The sequence below is a fragment of the Quercus lobata genome, chromosome 8 (assembly GCF_001633185.2).
Source record: "Quercus lobata isolate SW786 chromosome 8, ValleyOak3.0 Primary Assembly, whole genome shotgun sequence".
NCBI lineage: Eukaryota > Viridiplantae > Streptophyta > Magnoliopsida > Fagales > Fagaceae > Quercus > Quercus lobata.
This window is the reverse complement of record NC_044911.1, coordinates 60,405,120-60,416,331: the sequence shown is the minus strand read 5'-3', so window position 1 is coordinate 60,416,331 and position 11,212 is coordinate 60,405,120.

Genomic DNA, 11,212 nt, shown 5'->3' with positions numbered 1-11,212 from the left:
TATTTTTTTAAAAAAAGGATTTTAACACCGAGACGCACTAATGATCCAAACATAATAATGTTATATTAGTGTAATGTGATCACATGAATCAAATATTACAAGTATCTAATATTACATTACAATCTAACATCATGCATGCAAACCAAACGCTCATAGTTCCACATTAATTCCATTCATTCTCAATCTTCTTCATCATTCAGTTGCATGTTTTCGAATTTTGCCCAACCCAGTCACAACAAGGGCTGGCCCAAATGTTTTGGAGGCCTAAGACGAAATCTTCAAATGGGGCTTTTATGTTATCACTTAAATAATATTTTACTAGTATTTCATATAATATTTTTTTTTTAAATCCATTCTTTTTACTTTTTTATGTGATTTTTTTGTTGTTGAGAAAATGCTAAAGTTATAACAAATTTCACTACAAACTGGTGTTCTAATGAATGTGATTAGTGACATGAGGCTTACAAAAAAAGCTAGAGATATTATAAAATTTATAACATGAGAATTATAAAGATATACCACCAATCACAAAAATTTATTCAAAAATGCATTCAATGATTTGTGACGGGAACTTTGGCAATTATTTCCTCCAGAAAGAGACATCACCGAAAACCAACCAAATAATGAGATAAGTTTTCTAAGGCAATGAATAGCTGAAGCAGAAAAGTCTACAGGAAGCCGAGTAAACGTTCCATACTTAACAAATTGCCAACGTTGATAATGAGAGTTCATTGCATATCCATGTTACCTGTCAATTTTTTTTAATCAAAATACTGGCCCATGAGTTGTCCGTTTCGGTAAGGCTAATTAAGATAAGAAATTTACTATCGTCTGCCTTAGGGCATACGTTACAGAATTCTCCTATCCTATCCTAGAGAGCAGTCTAATCAATGCTGTTCATTCAAAGTGTACGTGAGAACAATGGACTTTGTAAAGGAAGGAATTGAAGTTGGGCCAAACTCTTTAAAGGGTAATGCTAACGAGTGCAGCAAAACCCCTCTTTAAATTCAATGTTCTTCTTGAAGACTTTTGTGGTAACACATTCTTGTTGTAACTACAAATAAGAGCATTAATGGGCTTACTTACATTAATGAAGGAATACTTGACCCTAAAAAGCCTTCAAATCTTTAATAGCTTTTGTCAAGCCCACCCGAGAAACAGAACTGAACAAAACCAACATTAAGGATCTATTTAGATACTACTTATTTGTTAAAAATTAAAAATTTATTACTAAAAACATTATAGTAAAATAAATTTTTTAAAGGTAAAATACTGTTCATGAATACTATTCACGCATTTTTGTGCTTTACTTGGTTCATGAACAGTGCACTGTAGCTGTGGGTCCCACTGTTTCAAATGCCAAACGTAGACGTGGAACTAGAAACGTGCTTTCCAAACGCATCCTAACAATGTTTTCCCTTTTTTTAATATATAAAAAATATATTTATCTATTTTAAAACCCTATTTTTAAACATTGTTATCTTCTTGTTGGAAGTTATTTTTTGTTGCTCTATAGGTTTGATTAATACAAATAATCTCATTGAATGACTAAAACTCTCAAGATTTATATAGTCGGTGGATTTTCCTCTTTTTATAAATTTTATTCTTGTTGGTATTAACATGTGGAATAGGACTCTATCTTTATCTCTTTATTCGATTAATTAGTTCTTCAAAAGATTTATCTATCCAACTACAACGGAGGAAATAATTTGATTAATAATTTTTTTTTGGAGTAAATGTTCCAATACAAAATTAATTAGTCTAGTTTTGATTCTATTCAGTCTGTCTATCTAGCTTGTCTTTTTTAATACATTCAACACTAATTTTAAAATAGCCGACTCCAAAATTTTGGGACTAAGATTTTATTGTTGTTGACAGTGGCGGCTCTAGGAATTTTTTTTAGGGTGGTTACTAAGAAATTTAAATCATACAAAATCTAATAAAGTGATAACTTGAATATTTGCTACAATTATGAGTCGAGTCGCTAAGGAAAGCAAAATTGTAGCGACTGCAAAGCCAAAAAGAATATAATTGTCTCCACCATCAAGGAGAAATGACAACTACAATATTTTTCTTGGTACCATTTTTTAGTGAAAAATAAAATTAGAAATTATTTTTATTGAATAAGTTGAACGAGCTAAAAATTTGAATATTTAGCAATTTTTATCTTTTTGCTTTATAATAGGATTTTTGTTGAATAATTTGATCACTTGATGTTGTTTAGTCTTGTAGTGTTTTTGTTTGGTTTATATTTTTGTTATTTGGGCTAATATTTATTGTCATTATTTAAGCTTTTTCTTTTTAATTTTATAAAAGGGATTAAGGATTATTTTTGGGGGTAGAATTAATTTTGGAACAATGCTACTTCTACAACATTTTTACAATAAATCTTATGCAACAAACTGTTATTAGTGAGTAAAAAAATAATATCATTATTTGGCCCAAATTAGAATTAGTAACAGCTTACCACATTGGATTTGTTATAAAAGTATTGTGAAAATGTTTGTGAATGTAGCATTATATTTATTTTTGTTGAACCCAACTTTTTATAATTCTCAAGTCAAGATGTTCAACATTTTTATTAAGGTGGTCACAATAGGTTAGTTTAACATAGAATATTTTTTTTTGGCAAGTATATATATGCATTTTTTTGCAAGTTATAGTGGTCCTATGACCACCCTGGCTTGCATGTGAAGCCGCTAGTGGTTGTTGATTTGTTGTATGTACAATATTTACGGTCACTGTAGGGGCCTTTTGTGCGTATTGTGCGTTGGGCTGGGCTGCCTCTTGCGGTAATGGACCGAATGTTTTCTGAGTAAGGGAGTTGGGGCCGGTCCAATTGTAACTCAACTTGGGCCGGTTTGTGCACAAACTTATGCCTTGTCTGCCAGGAGTAGGCTTACGGCAAGCAGAACTGTTTCAGATGAGTTACGGCAGGCAGATATAATAACAATAACCAAAACAGAGTATTCTGACTATTTAAATAAATGGCTATGTAATCCCTACTTATAAAACATGATTACAGTTGTGATAATATCATTCACAGAGAAAGTAAAGGAGAAAGAAAATAATATGAGCTAATCAAGAATGGGCATAAATCAAGTTTTAAATTTAGTCTGCTGAAGCAAAGCCAAAGAGGGGAGAACGCCTCTTCTCAATGCAAATAATCTCCCAGGAAAATATCCTGCCGTGGAGATTAATGGCTTTGAGGGAGTCGCACCTGAATAGTTATTGCCCGAAAGGAGTCCTTGTTACGTTTTGGAAGAGAGCAGGATTTGAAAGGGGAGAGAGGGAAACCGATTTACTGGTGCATGCCCATTGAACTATCTCTCTTTTTTCCTCAATTTTCTCTCTTTTCTTCTCTGTTTTCTTTCTTATCTATTTTCTTTTCTTTTTATTCTATTTTTCTTTTTACTCCATGAATGTTCTATTTTTCGATCCCCTTTTCAGGGCACGGCAAGGGCCCTTTTATAGTGCCTGCCGTGATCAATGTTTTACCACTTTACCCCTTAACCGTCTTTGTCTGGTCTAGGCGTACTTACCGACCACCAAGTCTGTGCGACATTCACCCTTGCCAGACAAAGGTAGGTTTGTTTCGTTCCTCAGTATACCGTAGCACTTCTTTCCTGCCACGGTATAAATGCTTTCTCTCTCTACTCTCAATGCATGCACCCAACGGTTCCCCCTCAAACTTGCCTCTTTTGGGTGGTCTGTCATCCCAGCAGGACGTACCTCCCAAAAGAGCTTAGGCAGGAGTGGCAAAATAGATCTTTTCCCCTCTCCCCACCACCAAACCATACCTCCTTTACCTCTTACCTTTGGCCCATGGCCCCACCATGTCCTATATTGGTTGGGTACAGGCTGGTGGTGCCTGGACCTTGCGTGTGCTTTCCTTTCAGATATGTCAAAGAGTCTGCCTGCTGCTCATGCGTCTGCCGTGATCTGGAGGCTCTCCGTCCATGTTTTCTGACCTTTTATGTGGGCTTTTCTTTGGTTTCCCGCTCCATTCAAGAGCTGGGGTTTGTCTGATGATAGGCCTTACATTTCTTTGGTCCACTCTTGATTTTCTTTATTTCTTGCAACGTTGGACTTTTATTTTTGCCGTAATAACTTAATCCTGCTGAACCTCTTTTGGGCCAGCCGTTTATCCCTTTTCTTAGTGGCTTATCATGGGCACTGTTTTGCTTTTACTTATGGGCTCCTATATCCCTTTGGGCATCCACGGCCCGATTGCTTTTTTTGGGTTTCCTCAGCCCGTTTGCTTAATTCCACAGTCCCATGGGTTTTTTACTAACTTCATTAGACTTCCCTGACCCAATAACCTTATTCTCATCCTTAGGGTTCATGGGCCTGCCATAAATCCCTTACTCTCTTAGTTTGCATTGCCTTGGGCCTGCGACGGTCCTTTCTCGCTTTTCTACCTCATACACTGCCTATGGGATGCTATTTCTTTCTTTCCTGGCTTCTTTGAGCCCGCTTACCTCTTCAAGACCTATTTATTTATTTGTTGGGCCTATGATCCATTATTCCTGCCACTTGGGCCTAATAGTTTTTTGTTATCTATTTTGTCAATTCTTTGTTGCCCTTATTATTAGGCTTTCTTTCTGTCTGCCTGGGCTTTCACAAATGGCCCTCAACAGTCACCAAAAACCTTCCTCTTGTTTCCCTCCATTCCCCTGTGTTTCCTTGTATTTTCCTTGCTATCTCTCACTCCCAAATTTTTCCAACCACTAGCTTTGTGTGCTTCAATCCCTTATATAGCCTCCTCTTAGTGGGGTTGAAATGATTACCATTAGCTGGTTTCCATGTGTTGATGGCCATTTCGGAAACCCAAGTGGAAGGGAGAGGCCCAGCAACACAGATAGAAAAGAGTTGGCAAACGGATAGAAAACCCATTAAGCCTAAGCGGCAGGAATAATGAATCACAGGCCCATGAGATGAACAAATAGGCCTTGAGGAGGTAAATGGGCTTAAAGGAGTCCAGTAAGAGAGAAAAAGCAAACCATGGGCAGTATATGATGTGGAAAAGTGAGAATGGGTTACAGTAGACCCATAGTAATGAAAGTAAAGAAAGTAAGGGATTGATGGCAAGCCCATGAACCCCAAGGATGAGAAATAATGTAATTGGGCTAAGGAAACCCAAAGAATTCAGTAAAAGCTCATGGGAATGCAAAGTTAAGAAAAGGGCTGAGGAAGCCCAAGGAAAGCAAACGGGCCCGGGACCCCCAAGGGAAAACAAATGGGACACAGGAGCCTGCCAATGATATAATAAAAGAACCATTAGCCGTATTGGGCCATTGGAAGAAGAATAAACGATAGGCCCAAAGAGGCCCAGCCGAATTGAGGCAAATAACTTCGCAGCATGAATGATAGAGTGGTATGACAGGAGATGGTAGCAGAAAAAGGGTGGACTGAAGAAAAGTAAAGCCCACTGTCAAGCAAGGCCTAGCCCCTAAGTAGGGCAAGCCATAAAGGAAAGGAGAACTAGAAAATAGTCAAAAATGAACGACAGACTATGCAAGCCAACCACGACAGACTATGCAAGCCAACCACGACAAACACATGAGCAGCAGACAGATTTTGGACATACATGGAAGAGTGGCACGCACAAGGCCCAGACCTTACTAGCCTTTACCCAGCCAATACAGGACATGGTGATGTCATGGATCAGAGGTAAGAAGGCATGGTTTGGAAGTGGGGAGAGGGAAAAAAACCTATTTTGAGGTTCCTGCTAGGACTCTTTTGGGAGAAGTGTCCTATTGGGATGACATACCATCCAAAGGAGCAAAACTGAACTAGAACCACTAGGTGCATGCCATAAGAGATAGAGAGAGAGAAGACACCCACACCATAGCAGGAAAGGGTGTCACGGCAAACACATAAACAAAATAGTTTTCTTTTGTCTGGTGATGGGGAGTGGCACACAGACGGACCAGTGGTGGTCGGCAGGTATACCCAAACCAGACAAAAGTGATTAAGGGTTAAAATAATAAAATCCGGTCACGACAGGCACTATAAAGAGACCCTTGCCATGTACCGGAATGAGGACAACAAGCACCAAGGTATTGGAAACTTGAAAATCAGGAAATAGAAAACAAGTATTAAGAAAAAAAAGTAGAAAGAAAATAGATAAGAAAGGGGAATATTAGAAGAGAAGGAAAGAAAAAGATAGGGAGTTAGAACGGCAGGCATGCACCAATAGGTTGATTCCCTCTCTCCCTCTCAAAATCCTACTCTCTGTCGAAAACAAAGAGTCCTCTTATGTACCAACCATTCAGGTCCGCTTCCCTCAAAGTGATTAATTTCCACGACAGGATCTCCCTGAAAGATTATTCACTTTGAGAAGAGGTGTTCTTTCCTCTCTGTTTTTGGTCCTACGGATTAGATTTAATTTGATTCATTTCCTTTTTCAATCAACTTATATACTACCTACTTGTTTCCCTTACTTTTCTTATAAAATAATTGTTGTTAAACTGTGATTATCTTTTCTTAAGTAGAGATTATCTGTTTACCTTAATAAAGATGTCAAAGTATTTTATTTTATCTTGTTATTATCATATTTGTCTGCTGCAACTCATCTGAAACAATTCTACCCGCCATAAGCATGCTCCTGGCAGACGAGGTATAGTTTGTGCACAAGCCAAATCAAATTGAGTTGCAGTTGGACCAGTCTCAACTTTCTTACTCAGAATACTTAGGCCCAGTATCGCAGGAGGCAGCCCAACCCACTTTAACCAAAAAGGCCCACTACACCATGCAATCCCACTTTTACCTCTAATCCCCAGAATAGTCATATCCTTTGAAGATTCTCTCGAAACTTGTTCTAGATGCCAAATAGTGTTCGGCAGCGGATTTCCCAAAGGCATTAACTATGATCGGCTACCGACCTAGTATATCCACTTGCAAAATTATCTTGGTCATCGGTTTGCACTGGTCTCGATGTGGTATATTTCCCAATCGCTACAATTAGACCTTAGCACATCCACCAGTGAACTAGTCTTGGCCCAACGACAGTGGACCTCAGTTTCCCGAACCGCCTTGGGTCACTTGGGCTGTTTTGGGTCACTTGAGCCTAAACCCCTACATATGGGCCGTTCTGGGTCACTTGGGCTCGAGCCCCTACAATATTGATTTTACAAAATTCAAAAAAAAAAGGAAGAAAAAAAATAATTTTACAGTCACAATATTTTAGCATAAAAAATATTGCAAAGATTTTTTTTCCCATATATCAACTTCCAAATAAAAAATTCTTAGGTACTCCTGAGCAAATGGTGCTCTTTATTCTCACATTCATGGTAGGGTCCTCTATGAATTTAATGAGTATATCTAATCACCATGCATATAAGAGGAGAGAACATCATTTATTATACTTCAAGAGTACCTAAGAATTACTACAAATAAAAGGTACCAATAGCAATAACTCCACTAATAAGTATCTTGTTTCAATTTTTTTTTCTTTTAGTTGAATTTTTTTTTAATTATTAGAATAATTTTGAATTTATGTCTCTTATTTAAATAGTTTTGAAGTCTGATTTAATCATATCATAGTTTTGAATTTAAAAAAAAAAAAAAATTTTGAGTTAGGATTTAGTATATTCTCTAATTTAAGAATATTTGCCAAATTTATCAATTGCTGTTGAACCGGTAGTGTTTAATAATAATAATAATAATAATAATTAAAAAAAAAAAAATTGGATTGGATCGGGTACTGCTGGTGGATTGTTGGGTTTACTAGTCGGTTAGGGTTCTAAGAGTTGGTGAATAGATATAAATTGAACCCTCAGAAGGAAAAAAAAACCTGCTATCTATCTCTACAAAAATCTTCTGTCTATCGCTCCTATTCGTTCGAGAAAGAAAAAGGTTTTCAATTTCATGGAACCCTCGACTTCCTTTTTTGTCCTAGCAATCAAGTTCGTCAACAGCGTGCAGGTTCAGTTTCAACACAACGATGATGATAGTGTTTACGAGAAGTACCTGGATTTCATGAACGATTACTTCGAGGGCAGAACGAGCCAAGTGGAGTTATGCGATCAGGTCACTGATCTTTTAAAGGGTCACCGAGATTTGCTCTCTGCTTTTCAGGCTTTTGTTGATTATTCTCAAACACTTGTGTACTATCGACGACTTACGCTTTTCAAGAAAATACAAGCGATTTTGTCTCCTGAGGCATATACAGATCGGTTTTTGAAAAACTTTCATAGATATAGTAAAGGAGAGATTGATGGGTGGCAATTGGAACGTTATATTGCTGATATATTTAAAGAATATCGTGCTTCTTCGGCCGTTTCGGGTGATCCTGAGAAAGAGGAAGAGTTTGATGATCTTGTGAAAGTGTTTAATGTTTTTGCGGAAGATTTATATAGCATTAGTAACAATCCAAGTTATCGGGTTCCGAAAGATAAAGAATGTTTCGCTCCAGCAAGTCGGAGTAGAGAACTTGAACATCAAGTATTGAATAACACGGTGAAGTGTGAAAATCCTGATTTCAAATATGTAGAGAAGAAACTAAGTCCTGATGAAATTTTTTGGAATCAATATGAAGATGATATTTCTGAGATGGATGTGATGATTTCAACCCTGAGTTCTGCGGCTAGGCGTGCCGAGGAATTGTTGCAGAAGATTCATTCATTGCAGATGATTCAACCAAATTCGAAGAAGCGTATTCGAATGGAAAAACACTTGATAGCTGAGCACTTGATAGCTGCGGATTTGAGGTGTATTGAGACGTTATATCCAGAATGTGGTACTGAGATGGTTTGGTGCCTACGTAAATATCCAGGAGATGTGTTGACTGTAGTTGTACCTCGGCTAAAGCAAAAGTTAAAGGAGGCAGAGGAGAAGAGGAATGCAGGCTTATTTACATTCAAGAATTATTTCGAGAAAAATATTAAAGTAGAGCGTTACAAGTAGTTTATTGCATATGCCTCTGGTCCCCTGTATCTAATAATTCGTATTTGCTTGATTTAGTTTCTTTAGAGAGACTTGTAGTGCAGTTGTTTATTTATTTTTATGACTTTTGATATGTTGTTGACTATTAATTTGTGCTTTTGTTCTCTATTTGTTTCTCACATTTGCTTAATTCCATAAATTATTCTAATAGATTTAAATTTATTTCAAGTAAATGTAAATTTTGATGAGCCATGAAAACAAAAAAAGGATGGCAAACACCCATAATTATGGTCAATATTGGGTGAGATTATGCAGGTCTGTTATCATTGTTTTTTTGGTTATCTCTTTACATTTTTTATTCTTGCTGAGAATGATGATAACCAAGTTCTCTTGCCTTTAAAACAACTTTCATGTTTCATCCATGCTTCACCACTACTTCTACTTCATATATATATGTGGGGCCCAACAATTCGTGGACCAGGCCCATTTGCCCTTAGAGAGTCCGAGGGCCCAATCCGAGGAGAACTGTGGCCCAAGCTCCATGACGCAGAGCACAGACCAATTTTGGGAGGCAGCCGAGGACAGTCTAGTCCTCGGCAGGCCCATAATCCGCCCAGAATAAAGGGATAAATTCGTAAGGAAATCCAAAATACCTTGGGGCGATTACCCTAAATACCCTTCTAGATAAGGCCCAATGCCTGACAGAACCGTACTCTGCAGCTTTATCAAGTCATCCCCAACAATTCCGGGATTAGACTGATGGGACCAATGTCAGTATTTGTAAAGACTGACCCTACACGTGGACGAAGGACATCGAATGCACGCTAGTATAAAAGGAGAAGTAAGTGAATCTAGAAGGGGGGAGAAAAAAGAAAGACTTCATGAATAAGATCGCCAGAACGATCCATGCACAGAACAGAGAAGGTCCTCCGTTGGACAGCCGGAAAGGATCACAAGGGTCCTCGGATCAAGTCCGAGGAGCCCATTCTCAGAAGTGGCAGCATGGCGGGGCTTTAAACGTTTAGGCCCAGTCCATTTTCCACAGGGACCTTTCTGAAATCCAGACCGGACCATCGCCCCGTGACCAAGCCCAAGCTTTTCAAGCCCACTCTCTACAAATCGTATTGTGAGGGATCTCTCCCGCATGAACCCAAAAATGTCACTGGGCCGCGCAGGAATCGTGTCCTTACAATTGGCGCCGTCTGTGGGAAAGCATGCGCGCTTGGCGCAGGTGGCGGTGGAGTCAACTCTCTACTAAGCAAAAATTCACGGAGCTTCCTCCGTCTCCTTTGACGTGCAGCTGTTGTTCCGACATAAACTTCTGCTAAGGGCTACGCCTTGCAGCGCCCATGGCGTAGGCAGCCCTAGGGGCTCTTGGCCTCAAGCCGACTCTCCCCGCCCTGATCTAGGGGCTTACATCCGAAAAACAAACAAGCACAAAAAACAAATCTCATAAGCTTTGGACAGAACCAAGGTCTTGCATGGTCCTCGGACTCAAACCTATGGGGAAACCAAGTACAAGAGATGAAAATCAAAAACTTTGGACAGAACCAAGGTCTTGCATGGTCCACGGACTCAAGCCTGTGGGGAAACCAAGCACAAAAAACAAATCTCATAAGCTTTGGACAGAACCAAGGTCTTGCATGGTCCTCGGACTCAAACCTATGGGGAAACCAAGTACAAGAGATGAAAACAAAAAGTTTTGGACAGAACCAAGGCCTTGCATGGTCCACGGACTCAAGCCTGTGGGGAAACCAAGCACAAAAACAAATCTCATAAGCTTTGGACAGAACCAAGGTCTTGCATGGTCCTCGGACTCAAACCTATGGGGAAACCAAGTACAAGAGATGAAAATCAAAAGCTTTGGACAGAACCAAGGTCTTACATGGTCCACGGACTCAAGCCTGTGGGGAAACCAAGCACAAAAAACAAATCTCATAAGCTTTGGACAGAACCAAGGTCTTGCATGGTCCTCGGACTCAAACCTATGGGGAAACCAAGTACAAGAGATGAAAATCAAAAGCTTTGGACAGAACCAAGGCCTTGCATGGTCCACGACTAAAGCCTGTTGGGGAAAACCAAGCACAAAACAAAATCTCATAAGCTTTGGACAAACAAGGTCTTGCTGTCCTGGACTCAAACCTATGGGGAAAACCAAGCAAAAAGAGAAAATCAAAATCAAAAGTTTGGACAAACCAAGGTTCTTGCATGGTCCACGGACTCAAGCCTGTGGGAAACCAAGCACAAAAAAACAAATTCTAAGCTTTGACAGGAACCCAAGGTCTTGCATGGTCCTCGGGACTCAAACTATGGGGAAACCAAA